General features: G+C 37.5%; 1 protein-coding gene across 6 annotated transcripts in view; it reads right to left on the reverse strand.

Moving 5' to 3' along the window:
- Positions 1–6,252, reverse strand: part of ZBTB20 (zinc finger and BTB domain containing 20) — a 124,047-nt gene extending 117,795 nt beyond the window's left edge. For 3 of the 6 annotated variants that reach the window (XM_079155410.1, XM_079155405.1, XM_079155407.1), the window contains exon 1: positions 6,015–6,252. The gene's annotated coding sequence lies outside the window, so the exon portion shown is untranslated. Of the gene's footprint in view, positions 1–1,330; positions 3,380–6,014 lie in introns of those variants that run through there. The other 3 variants (XM_079155409.1, XM_079155404.1, XM_079155406.1) reach the window with 1 other exon arrangement.
- Between the last annotated feature and the right edge of the window lie 4,628 nt (positions 6,253–10,880).

The raw sequence follows: 10,880 nt of genomic DNA on the forward strand, positions 1-10,880 counted from the left end.
TAAAAATTAAGATAACTTATTAGAATAGATATATAGATGTTTATGAGCATATTTACATTAAATAATAGGATAGAAGCAACAGAGTATTGGGTTTTTAAATTACAGAAAAATATAATAAATTTAAAAAAGTTGTGCATTATTGCCAATCCTTCCTTTTTTATGTAAAAATATAAATGTAAAGTGACTTTGTGTCTTTCTCTGGGAATGTATATGTACATAGTATATACATATACCTGAATAAAGATATTTATCTATTTATGCAAAATAGTACTGACTGATATTGAAAGGTGATATGTTGAATAAAAATTAAAACTTTGAATTATTCCAAATCGGGTATTTAAAATAACAACATTAAACTGGCAAGACTCACCCACCCCCCCACACACCTTCTATTTTTTAAAACACACTTAATTTTCAGGTTCTGTTTTAAAGCATAAAAAGAAAAAACAAATTCGAAGAACATTGCATATCAATAAGTATTTTGTAAAAAAAATTCATTTGCATTTATTAGAATATTTAGAGCTCAAAAACACCCCAGTTAATTGGATTTTCTTAAAGCCTTTTCAAGACAAGTTCAGTTGTGAGTCAAGAATAACTATGAGAAATTTCACCTCAAAAGGTAATTTGTTTAGATAGTTATAAAGACCTGAAAAACAAGATTATCTCCACCATAACTATAACAAAACACCTAATGAAGAAGTGTATTATGGCAAGAATCAATAAGAATTGCAAAGCCTGAGAGGGTCATCGCAGACCTCAGAAAGGTAACTAAGTGCGGAAACATCAAACGGAGTTAATGGCGATAAAGCATTCTGAAATATGGAAAGTGTTAACAATCACTGACAGGAAAGAACATACTTCAACAGCGATGACAACAAGAAAACAAAACAACCAAGAACAACTGGAAATATATATCTTCAGAAGTAAAGTAAGACTACTTATTAAACAAGAGAAGAATCTACTTCTTTGTCATTCCCTTTGGAAGACAGCTAAAAAAAAAAAAAAAAAAAAGCTTGCACAAAAGATACATGTGTTCCTTTCCTGGTGTTATTACAGGCCCACCTAGATTTAGCTTTCGATTCCAGATGAGATCAGGCATGTTCAGACTAGCACATCTTTGCTCTGTAAGCATAGAGCTGCTATCATTTCACTGGCAAATTCTCGTATTTCTAAATTTATGCACAATAGATGCCCTTAAAAATCTGCAAATTTTCTGTTTCAGTCAAACACCTTATTGAGTTAAATTTTTTCTTCATTTACACTGCCAGTAATAAGCCGAAAAGTTAAGGCAGGCAACTCCTATAAGAAAGGAAAGTTGAATAGTACTTACCCTAAGTATAAAGTGCAAGCCTTCATGGGGCAATTTACTTTTGCTCTATGATATTTAGAAGGGTGTCCAGGTCTGAACTCAGCTCTCGCCTTTTTCCTTTCTGGAAAACTGAGTAGACTCACTGAAGGTGCCTCAGAGACAGATCATACAAATCAACAGCCTTACCTGTGGCCATTCAGAAGACTGCACTTTGGTGTGTGTCTAAAACTATGAATAAAGTCAGAGACAGCGCATGCTCAACAGGCAATTTAAAAATATTTATAACACTGTTGTTTCAAAAACAAATTTCCTCAAACAAAGCAAAACTCACATTTCTTATCCATGCCAAGTTTAATGTTCTGAGACAAAGCTGTTTTGGAGTTTTCCGTTGGGGGGAGAAAGGTTTCTAAAATTATTTGTTGAACGAAAAATAGTTCTCCCTTCCTTTTTGGGTACTCTTAAAGGGGTGGAATAAATTTTCCTCCAAGTTTTAACAAAATTCACCTCTGGCTATGATAAGGCATTACAAATTTAAGGTCTGTGAAAAATAATTTCAGAGAAAGTAACAAGAAGCTAAAAACTATGGATTTAAAGAATGCAAGGCAGTCTTGTAAGTTGCTATACAAAAATATATCTTGATAAAAACAGGTTATATTATGTCACGTATAGACAAGAATGATGTGTATGCAATCATATGTACACCTAGAGAAGTTTTGTTTTTCTTTTGCTAATTAAAGTTTGAACTCTTCAAAACCGAAAAAGAAATACATCAACATTTTAGGAGAAAGCCTGTAATAACTGTTAGTATAATTCATCTCTTTTTCATAGCCAGCATGGAGGGGAAGGCAATCACATGTCGAATGGTTAAATTTTGAGATCTACAAAGTCAAAATTTGATTAAGTAATATTTTAAAAGTACTAATTGCAACAGATACATCTGTGACTTTCCTGTCTGGAAATTTCTCTTTTTCCTCTTTGAAAGCTTTAAATATTCCATTTTACCATCTATCACCAAACCCTGAACGGCCCACAGATCTCACAGATCTTATTTAAATCTCTTACTTAATTCTTAAGTCTCTGAATGAATTTCAGCTCCTGTTCTACTTTCCAGGGGTGCTCAGCTGGCCTCACAAAAGCTCCACAGACACATCGTTCACTATCTCTGATGTTTTCAAGCTCAACAGAGGGTGCCAAAATTAAAAAAAAAAAAAAAAAAAAAAAAAAAAAAATCAAGGATTAAAAAAAGTTTATTAAAGTGAAACTAGGAGTGCAGATTTGAAGAAGTTGCCTCTACTTTTATTTCCCTCTCAACTCAGCACAGGTGTTTCCTAACCTACACTGCTGTGCATGCTGATGAGGAGGGTTAAATTAAGGTGAGGGAGTGGGCCAAGGACTGGCCAGCAAGCATTTAGGATCTCTAGTCTCATGTGTTAATGGATGTGTTTAAAAATGAACCCCCCCCCAAAAAAGCCTAGAATGAGGTTTCTTTTTGGCAAATGATTAAACCAGCATTCTGAAATAATTAAAGCTTTGTCCTTAAATAAAGCATCAGATCAACAGAACAAAAACAAAGATAAAAATTGCACACACATATGCATGTGCGCACACACAGTCTCTGACACACACAGATACACAAAACTAGCGGGTGAGGGGAGAAGGAAATTAAATAAAAGAAAACAAACAGAGTCCTAACAGACCATTCTCCGAAAAAGAATCTAAATAAAAAGTCATATGATATCTGATAGTGCAGGACATGTCGCCAAGAACTGGAGCGGATTGCCTCCAGGAAGAAAGGGCCAGTGTGTTCCAGCTCAAAGAGCTTTTCTTTCCTGCTCCTCTATTTTTTTTCTCTTTTCTCCTCGACTGTGAATGTGTTACTCTCAGGTCAGATCCACGAAGAATCCCAGAATGACAGCTATCACCTTTCACTGGACTCTTGGCGGCACAACTAGCTGATGGGAGCTGCCTGAGTTGAGATCAAGAGAAGCCACTGCAAGCTCTCAGTAAGAGTCTCTTCTGGTCACACTGCCCCTTTTGAAAACCCCCTTGGTTACATCAAAAACAGATCTAAGCAAATAAATAAATAAAAGAAAGAAAGAAAGAAAGAAAGAAAGAAAGAAAGAAAGAAAGAAAGAAAGAAAGAAAGAAAGAAAGAAAGAAAGAAAGAAAGAAAGAAAAAGGCAAAAAAGAAAGAAGATAAAACAAAACAAAAATATAGGCACCAACAGTTAGAGCAACAAAAGAGTTTAGGGTGAATAAAATTTAAAAAAGAAAAAAAAAGCCTCTTGCCTTCAACATAAAACTTTTCAAAGATCCAGTCTCTTTTATTTTGATGACTTTCCTTTTAAAAAGGACTTTTTGCTCCTTAAGCCCTATTAAAAGCCCTAAAAATCCTACAAAAATATAGATGTCTAAAGACAATACAGGGATTTTCCTTACGAAAATGTAAAACTATAACGTGTGAGCTACCCTAGAAAATTTTGAATTTGCCAAAACTTGCCCTACTTCTAGTAGCTTTCAGTGAGTTCAAGTGCTAATGCTGACCACCTAGTACTTGTTTTTTCTTTGAGGGTCATTACTGAGGCAACACATACATGGTAAAATTTCCGAAAAGACTCCTTGTTATCAAGTTACTTTAAACACAAGGCATTCACACCTCCCAGCCAGGAGGGTTTCCTGGCGAGGAATCACCCTCTACCCTGATAGGTATTATACTTGTAAGCAGGGACACAAATGCATTTCATAAATATGGAAAAACATATAAGCCTATAGTTTTTCCTAACAGTTGTCTTCTCCAGGAATAGGAATAGAATATATTTTCAGTGAATGGGGGGAAAAAAAGGAAGAAAAGAGTTTCTGATTCTTGGTACAACTGTTGTAGCTGTTTTCCACTTAGCAAAATAGTTATCTGCAGTTAGGTACTGTACATAATATATATTTAAGGATTTTTGTGGTGCTTGTGGGTTTTTCCCTTTGCTCAGTTTAGTGTCTTATGTACCTTAAAAAGATTTCCAAATGACAAAATACGAAAGGCATTAAGAGGAGAACTTTTAGAAAGAAAACATTTCCTTGGGTTTATAATTCAAGAATATTAGGATAAAAATATAAATGTACAGCAGGTATAAGAGATCAAATCGTTTACTATATTTTGCACATACAGTTTACATCTTGATTTCTTTTTTCTTTTGTTGGAGCATTAATTTAAAATAGATAAACATTCTGGAATGTTTGCTACAAACACAAATTCATAGTAAAAATATACATGCACAGGCAAAAAATCAGATGGAGAATACAAAGCTACGTGGCAATCAGAATTGTTGAAAAATCTCCGTCTAGACTATATTTTGCTTGAACTAGTATATCATAGATGGGGTAAGTAATCTCTCTGGGGGTTTTGTCATTTACGTAATAGAAACAAAAATAAAACACAAATATCCGCTCCCTAACTACCTATTCTTAAATAACTGACAAGTGACACAAGTGGTACCTTTTAAACAGATGGATGCAAAAACTTGTGAGATCGAATGAACTAATGCACCCCATTGGCATTTTGGGAGCCCAAATTCCATAATTAACTTTTTACCCAAGTGGCAAAAGTAGGTGTTCTCGCCACTAAATTGATTGTTTGATGGACTCTTGTTCTTTTCTCCACAAGATTTTTGGGACCCCCAAAAGGGTAAAGAGATGATAAGAGAAGATGCATCCTTAACAACTTTTATTGTAAGTAGAAAAAAAAATAGCATAGCACAGAGTGAGCATAAGAACAGTTGGATTTAGAAAGATTAAAAGAGGAGAAAAGAGCAACACATTTAACTTAGTCTTTTTCCTTTTAATTTTTCATGTATATATATTGGGGTGATGGGGAGAAAAGATAACTGGATTTCTTTTGAATGTCTTTGTGTCTTTATAGAGTGAATGTTCTGTTCCTGTCTCTTTCTTTTTAAGCGAAAAACTAATAAAAATAGAAAAACATATATCAGACATTAAGCTCCCCCCCCCCCCCCCCCTTTCCCTTTGTAAAGAACTCTTTGTTCTCTAGTGAAAATGCTGAAAAATCCCCGGGCAGCTACTCCCTGAAACAAGTGCAAAACACTTAGAGGCTTTTGGGCTGGCTAGGAGCCAGGAACCCTCCCGCTGTCTGGTTAGAAGAGGAAAAAAAGAAGAGAGAGGGAGAGGGAGAGAGGGGAAGAGGGATGGGGGGGGCAAAGAGAGAGAGGGGGAGAGAGAGAGAGAGAGAGAGAGAGAAGAGGGGGAGAGAGAGAGAGAGAGAGAGAGAGAGAGAGAGAGAGAGAGAGAGAGAGAGAGAGAGAGAGAGAAATTGGAGCTTCCTTTAATAGACATAGGAAGCAGCGTTTTTTTTCTTTTTCTTTTTTTTCAAAACTGGCGGTCAAGCGTTAAGTAACTCCCGTCTAAATCCACCTGCTAGAAATGAACTTGGGTAACCCCCCAGGGGTGCACAAAGACAGGGAAGACAGTAACATACTCCATACTCTTTCCCACCCCCCGTTGTACTGCTTCCATTCTTTCTGCTCCCATACACAAATGCCCACAGCTTCTCACGCCGCCCCTCTTACCCCCCAACAACAAACACAGCAAAATACATGCTCTCTCAGTCTCCTAAGGAAAAAAAAAAAAAAAAAAAAAAAAAAAAGGCTTTTCCATCTCGGTTGCGACACAGTGATAAGGGGTAGCGAACATCTCATACCTGGTGTGAATGCTAATCAGTCAGGAGTTCTCCTTTTCCCAAGACAGGGAACTGTTTCCTTCCAAATTTATTAGAACCTCCTCCACTGCCTCTTTGAAAAACCTTCTTTGTCACCCTCTCCCAAGTCCCGATACTTCTTTAAAAAAAAAATGGCTTCGGAGCTCCTTCTATTCTTGATATTGATTCTCTCTCTCTCCCCCCACCCCTCCTCCTCTCTCCTGTCTGTGTCTCTTCTGAGTGGTCTATTGATAAGTCCCTGGAGGCACTGGGTCAGCCTGCCCGTAGGAAACCAGACACAATGCACAAATCTCCGAGTGCCATTCTGCCATCAGCAAGCAGACCACGTTTAGGAGAGAGAGAGGAAAAAAAAAAAAAAAAAAAAAAAAACAGTAGAGCAAGAGACAGAGAGAGAGAGAGAGAGAGAGAGAGAGAGAGAGAGAGAGAGAGAGAGAGAGAGAGAGAGAGAGACCAACCAAGGGGGGGAGAGACTGAGAGAGAGAGGAAGAGAGGGGGGAAAGGAGAGAGGGAGGGAGGGAGAGAGGGAGAGAGGAAGAGAGAGAGAGAGAGAGTGAGAGAGACACACACACACGGAAGGAGAGAGAGAGTGTGTGAGAAAAAGACTGATTGGAACAGGAGAGGGAGGGAGATAGAGAAAGGGAGAGGGAGAGAGAGCGCGAGAGGGAGAGCGACACTGCCAGTCAGGTTAATCATCCCTACTTTAATTAGCTGTTCGGCTTAGACATAAAACAATTGAATTTGAATGATCTGTCAGCAGGCTCGGCTGAACCAAAGGGGAAAAGCGAATATTACAAAAAGACTGTTGGTGTGTTCTGATAAGCAATACTGCTCCTACTGACAAATCCTCAAAGGGGGAACTATTAAAACTTACAACTAAACAAAAAGTGCAAATATAAATGGCACTAGATAGAGGTCTTTTTTTAAAAATGGAGTTTTCTCCCCTAGTTTTATGAACTGTAGATGTTTATGTGCAGGTGCCAACATATTAGGGGGTTGCGTGTAATGTGTGAAAGTTTATTAACGATGGTCTCGGAGTGTAGCAGACAGATGCTGCAGAGAACAAGACAGGTACAGTCGGATGCCGAATCTAGATCTTGGAGGGAGATGGATGCTGGAAAAAGAGGCACCATGGCAAAAGATCAGCACAGACAAAGTCACTGGGCAGACAGGCAGACAGATTTTAGGCACGGCATGATTGTGTCTAAAAAGGCAAAAGTTCTGATGCAATAATAGGTGCAAAACAATCCATCCATCCTCCTCTCCCGGGTGCACTCCAAGGTACAGTTAAAATGGATTAATCTTTGTGACAAACAGAACTGGCAAGGCAGACTATGGCAGACACTGAAGGCGATTTGCAGACCCAGAGAATACAGTGCTGGAAAAGCCCCGGAGATCAATCTCTCTAGCCCCTAATTTAGCAGATGAGGAAACTGAGGCCCATAGACTCAGAGCAATACATCACAAAGGCAATAGCCACGTCAATACTAGAACCCAGGGCTCCAGCAGCCCACCAGGTTCTTTCACATACCAGCTGACCTCTAGTATTCTTTAAAGATTCTGGCCCAACAGGTGTAGATATTACCTTTGCCTCCAGAACAGGAAGATTTCTACATCTATATGGCCAGCACACAGACCTCCATGCTTTTTTCCCAAAATGTCTAAATAACCAAGTGGAAATAATTTGGGGGGGGGGGTCCATTTTGAAGGCTAGGAGTAAGGGATTTAAGTGCTTAATTCATTCTCAGTGAAAAGCAGAAAAATATAACATTGTAGAGGTCCTCTCTCAACCAAGTCTAACTTGTGCCATGTTTCCAAGAGAATGAAGGCCAGTGGACTGATCTATGAATATATAAATATATATATATATATATATATATATATATAGTGATATCACCATATATATGTCACCATATAAGAAGATGTGGCTTTCTCATACAACACATTTCTAAAATATAGGCACACTGTGGGTGAAAGAGATTGAGTCTTTCAGTTTATGATGCAGTTTTAAATCACTGATGAGATTTTCTACCTGGAAGATTAGCCATGGGCAACTTTTCTGATACATTTCAATTGAAAATGAGCTACTAAAATAGAAAAGGGAAATTGTATTATCTATCCATGAATTTGATGGTATCTTTTTGGGGACATATATGATCACATTCAGTAAGGAGCTCTCTTTTCACAACAGATAATTGAGGGTGCATTTTTCTTAAAGCAAGAAAGAGGTGCTTATGAAAAGACACAGTGACATCAGGTGTTATTGGAAAGATTAAGCCTCTTGTCCTAAAACAAGAATCATGGTGTATGTAAAAGCAAAAACTATCTGTCAGTCATGCTTCAGCAACAGCATTGCTACTTAGGGTGAAAGAACAAAACTGAAAGAAATGTTGGGCACCTGGGAGCCCAGTCAAAGACAAGCAATCTGAAAAAAGTCATAGCCAAGGTAATTTAGTTTATCTACCGACCAACCTCTTTAACAATGGCTGCTGCAACATGCCTAACACATGTGGTCCACGTCAATCAATTTGGGGTTGGGGAGAGAAAGCAGTGATTTTGGACATTGTCAGATCCTCCAGCAAGTCCCAAAGTACACCTGCTGGGCCAGAGCCCAAAGCAGGGCAGAGAAATGTCTATAAAAGCATGATGGTGATCTGACTAAAAAGGACAAGAATTTGGAATAACAAAATTGCCTAAGTTGCAGCTACTTTCAGAGCCTCAGTTTCCCTATCTCTAAAAGGTGATAGTGTTGGTCCCATAAGTAGTTTTGAGGATGTCATGAGCTACTATATGTAAAATACATGGCTAGTCATCATTTAGTGAGGAAGGTATAACAAGTAAATGAACAAACTTGCAATTATGGATGTGCTGAGGGTGTTGTGTTCAAAGTGCACTACTCAAGACAAAAAAAATATAGGAAAGCAAGGATTTAGTATACAGACTTCTATCAGAAAGGGCTGGCAGAGAGATTATAAAGTTGAGAACCCCAAGTTTCTAGACACAAAACTTATAGGTTCTTGAGTCATCTGAAGGTTCTATTATATTTTTGATCATAAATTTGAGAATATTTCCTGGCTCATAATAATAACAACAGCCAACAGTCAATATATTACTGAACACTTGATTTGTACTAATCAGTTTGCAAAGTGTTTTACATTTTTTAATCCTACATTTGTGTCACAATAGCCCAACATCCCCCATTTCATAAAAAAGGAAATTGAGGTCTAGAAAAGTTATGAAATTTGCTGAAGATCACTCAGCTAGTGAGCATGGAGCTGGGGGGATTAAATGCAAGCAACCTGACTCTAAAGCCTGCATATTTGGGCTTGGTGCTATACTGGCACATAGTAGATATTCCTTAAATATGTGTCATAAAGGAATGAGCAAATGACTAAAACATCAGTATTTTGATTTCATAAGAAATAAGTTAAAATCTGTGCCTCGTCACTTGTGAGAGCCTTGTGCTTGAATGATATAATCTGTACCTCTTCTGTAGTTTACTTTAGGTTTGGCCCTTCATCAGAAGCCAGGTGAGCCATGTCCCCAAATGATGTTGAAAATGGATGAGGCAAAGATTGCTGACCAGGACCACCCAGGACATTTAAATTTCTGACAGCATTTGCCGCACTTTGAGGGCAGTGTTAGCACATGGGTTATTAATTGGCTTAATTCCAGTTCGGATAATTACATTGTGTCTTTTTAATTTTTCCCCTGACTATGCTATTCTTCACTTCCCATCACACATGTGCTCTTTAAAAAAGCATATGAACACACACAAAGTTATATTTAAGGTTTGCATAAACATTTAGGGTGTTTTCCCCCTTAAATGATTAGTGTACAGTAGCCAAGTAATAAATGGGCAAAAGGATAAGTCATTGCAAAATAAAGATAACTAGTTGAGGCTAAGATTTTTGTTTGGGATTGAAATAAACAGATTTTTAAACCATTTCTCTGGTGACAGTATTCCAATCAAATACAAATATTTTCTTACGGGCAGATATTTCAAGAACTGATGACCTGCTTATGATAAACTGATTTTTTTTTAAAACAGTGTAGCTCCAAGAATTAAAAATGCCAGTGAAAACTCTGATCTTTTGGAGTAGAAAGGAAGAGTAGGTCCTGAGTGGCACAGAATGTAGAACTCATGGGTGTTAGAATAGTTATTAATCCAGTTATTAGACCCTGACTTATTTGGCAGGTTGTTTCATCTCCAAACATATTACTAGAATAATCTTCAAATTATAGAAGAAAGGATAAAGGATCTTGATTTAATAAGCTTAGGAAAGTTTGACAGTCATAAACAGGCACAACTCCTTTCCTTCTCCCAAAGAATGCTTGGTCTGAGAAATACTGTCTACATCATTCCGAAGAAACCATTGCAGAGGTATGCATGCTAATTCTAATTATGTGAACAAACAGATGCACCCATGGCAGAGAATGGTTTACTAGCATACATTTTTATGAACAAGTCACCAAATATAGGGAGTATGGAAAACAAGAGAATAAGGGGTTAATTTATTTACTCTGCATGACAATTTCTAGACCTTTACTTCCTCAGGTTTAGCGCAAAATTCCACGCATACTCCACACATCGTAATAAATGCCATAATTCAATGTATGCCATAATTTGATTTACTTTCAAGCACCTTTTCTGGTTTAGCTCTCAAAGCCTTCCTTCCTATAAACTTTCTCCAGAGTATTTTTTGTGGCCCTCTGTAAATCGTCCTTTAAAAACTGGTGTTTGTGGGCGAGCCTAATGCTATCAAGAGATTTCTATCAAACTAGTTCTATTTCCTTCTGAGAATCAATGGTCAAATTCCATGCCCTTATCTGAAAACAAGCCAAAATAAA

This window comes from Sciurus vulgaris (assembly GCF_902686455.1).
Source record: "Sciurus vulgaris genome assembly, chromosome: 10".
NCBI classification, from domain to species: Eukaryota; Metazoa; Chordata; class Mammalia; order Rodentia; family Sciuridae; genus Sciurus; species Sciurus vulgaris.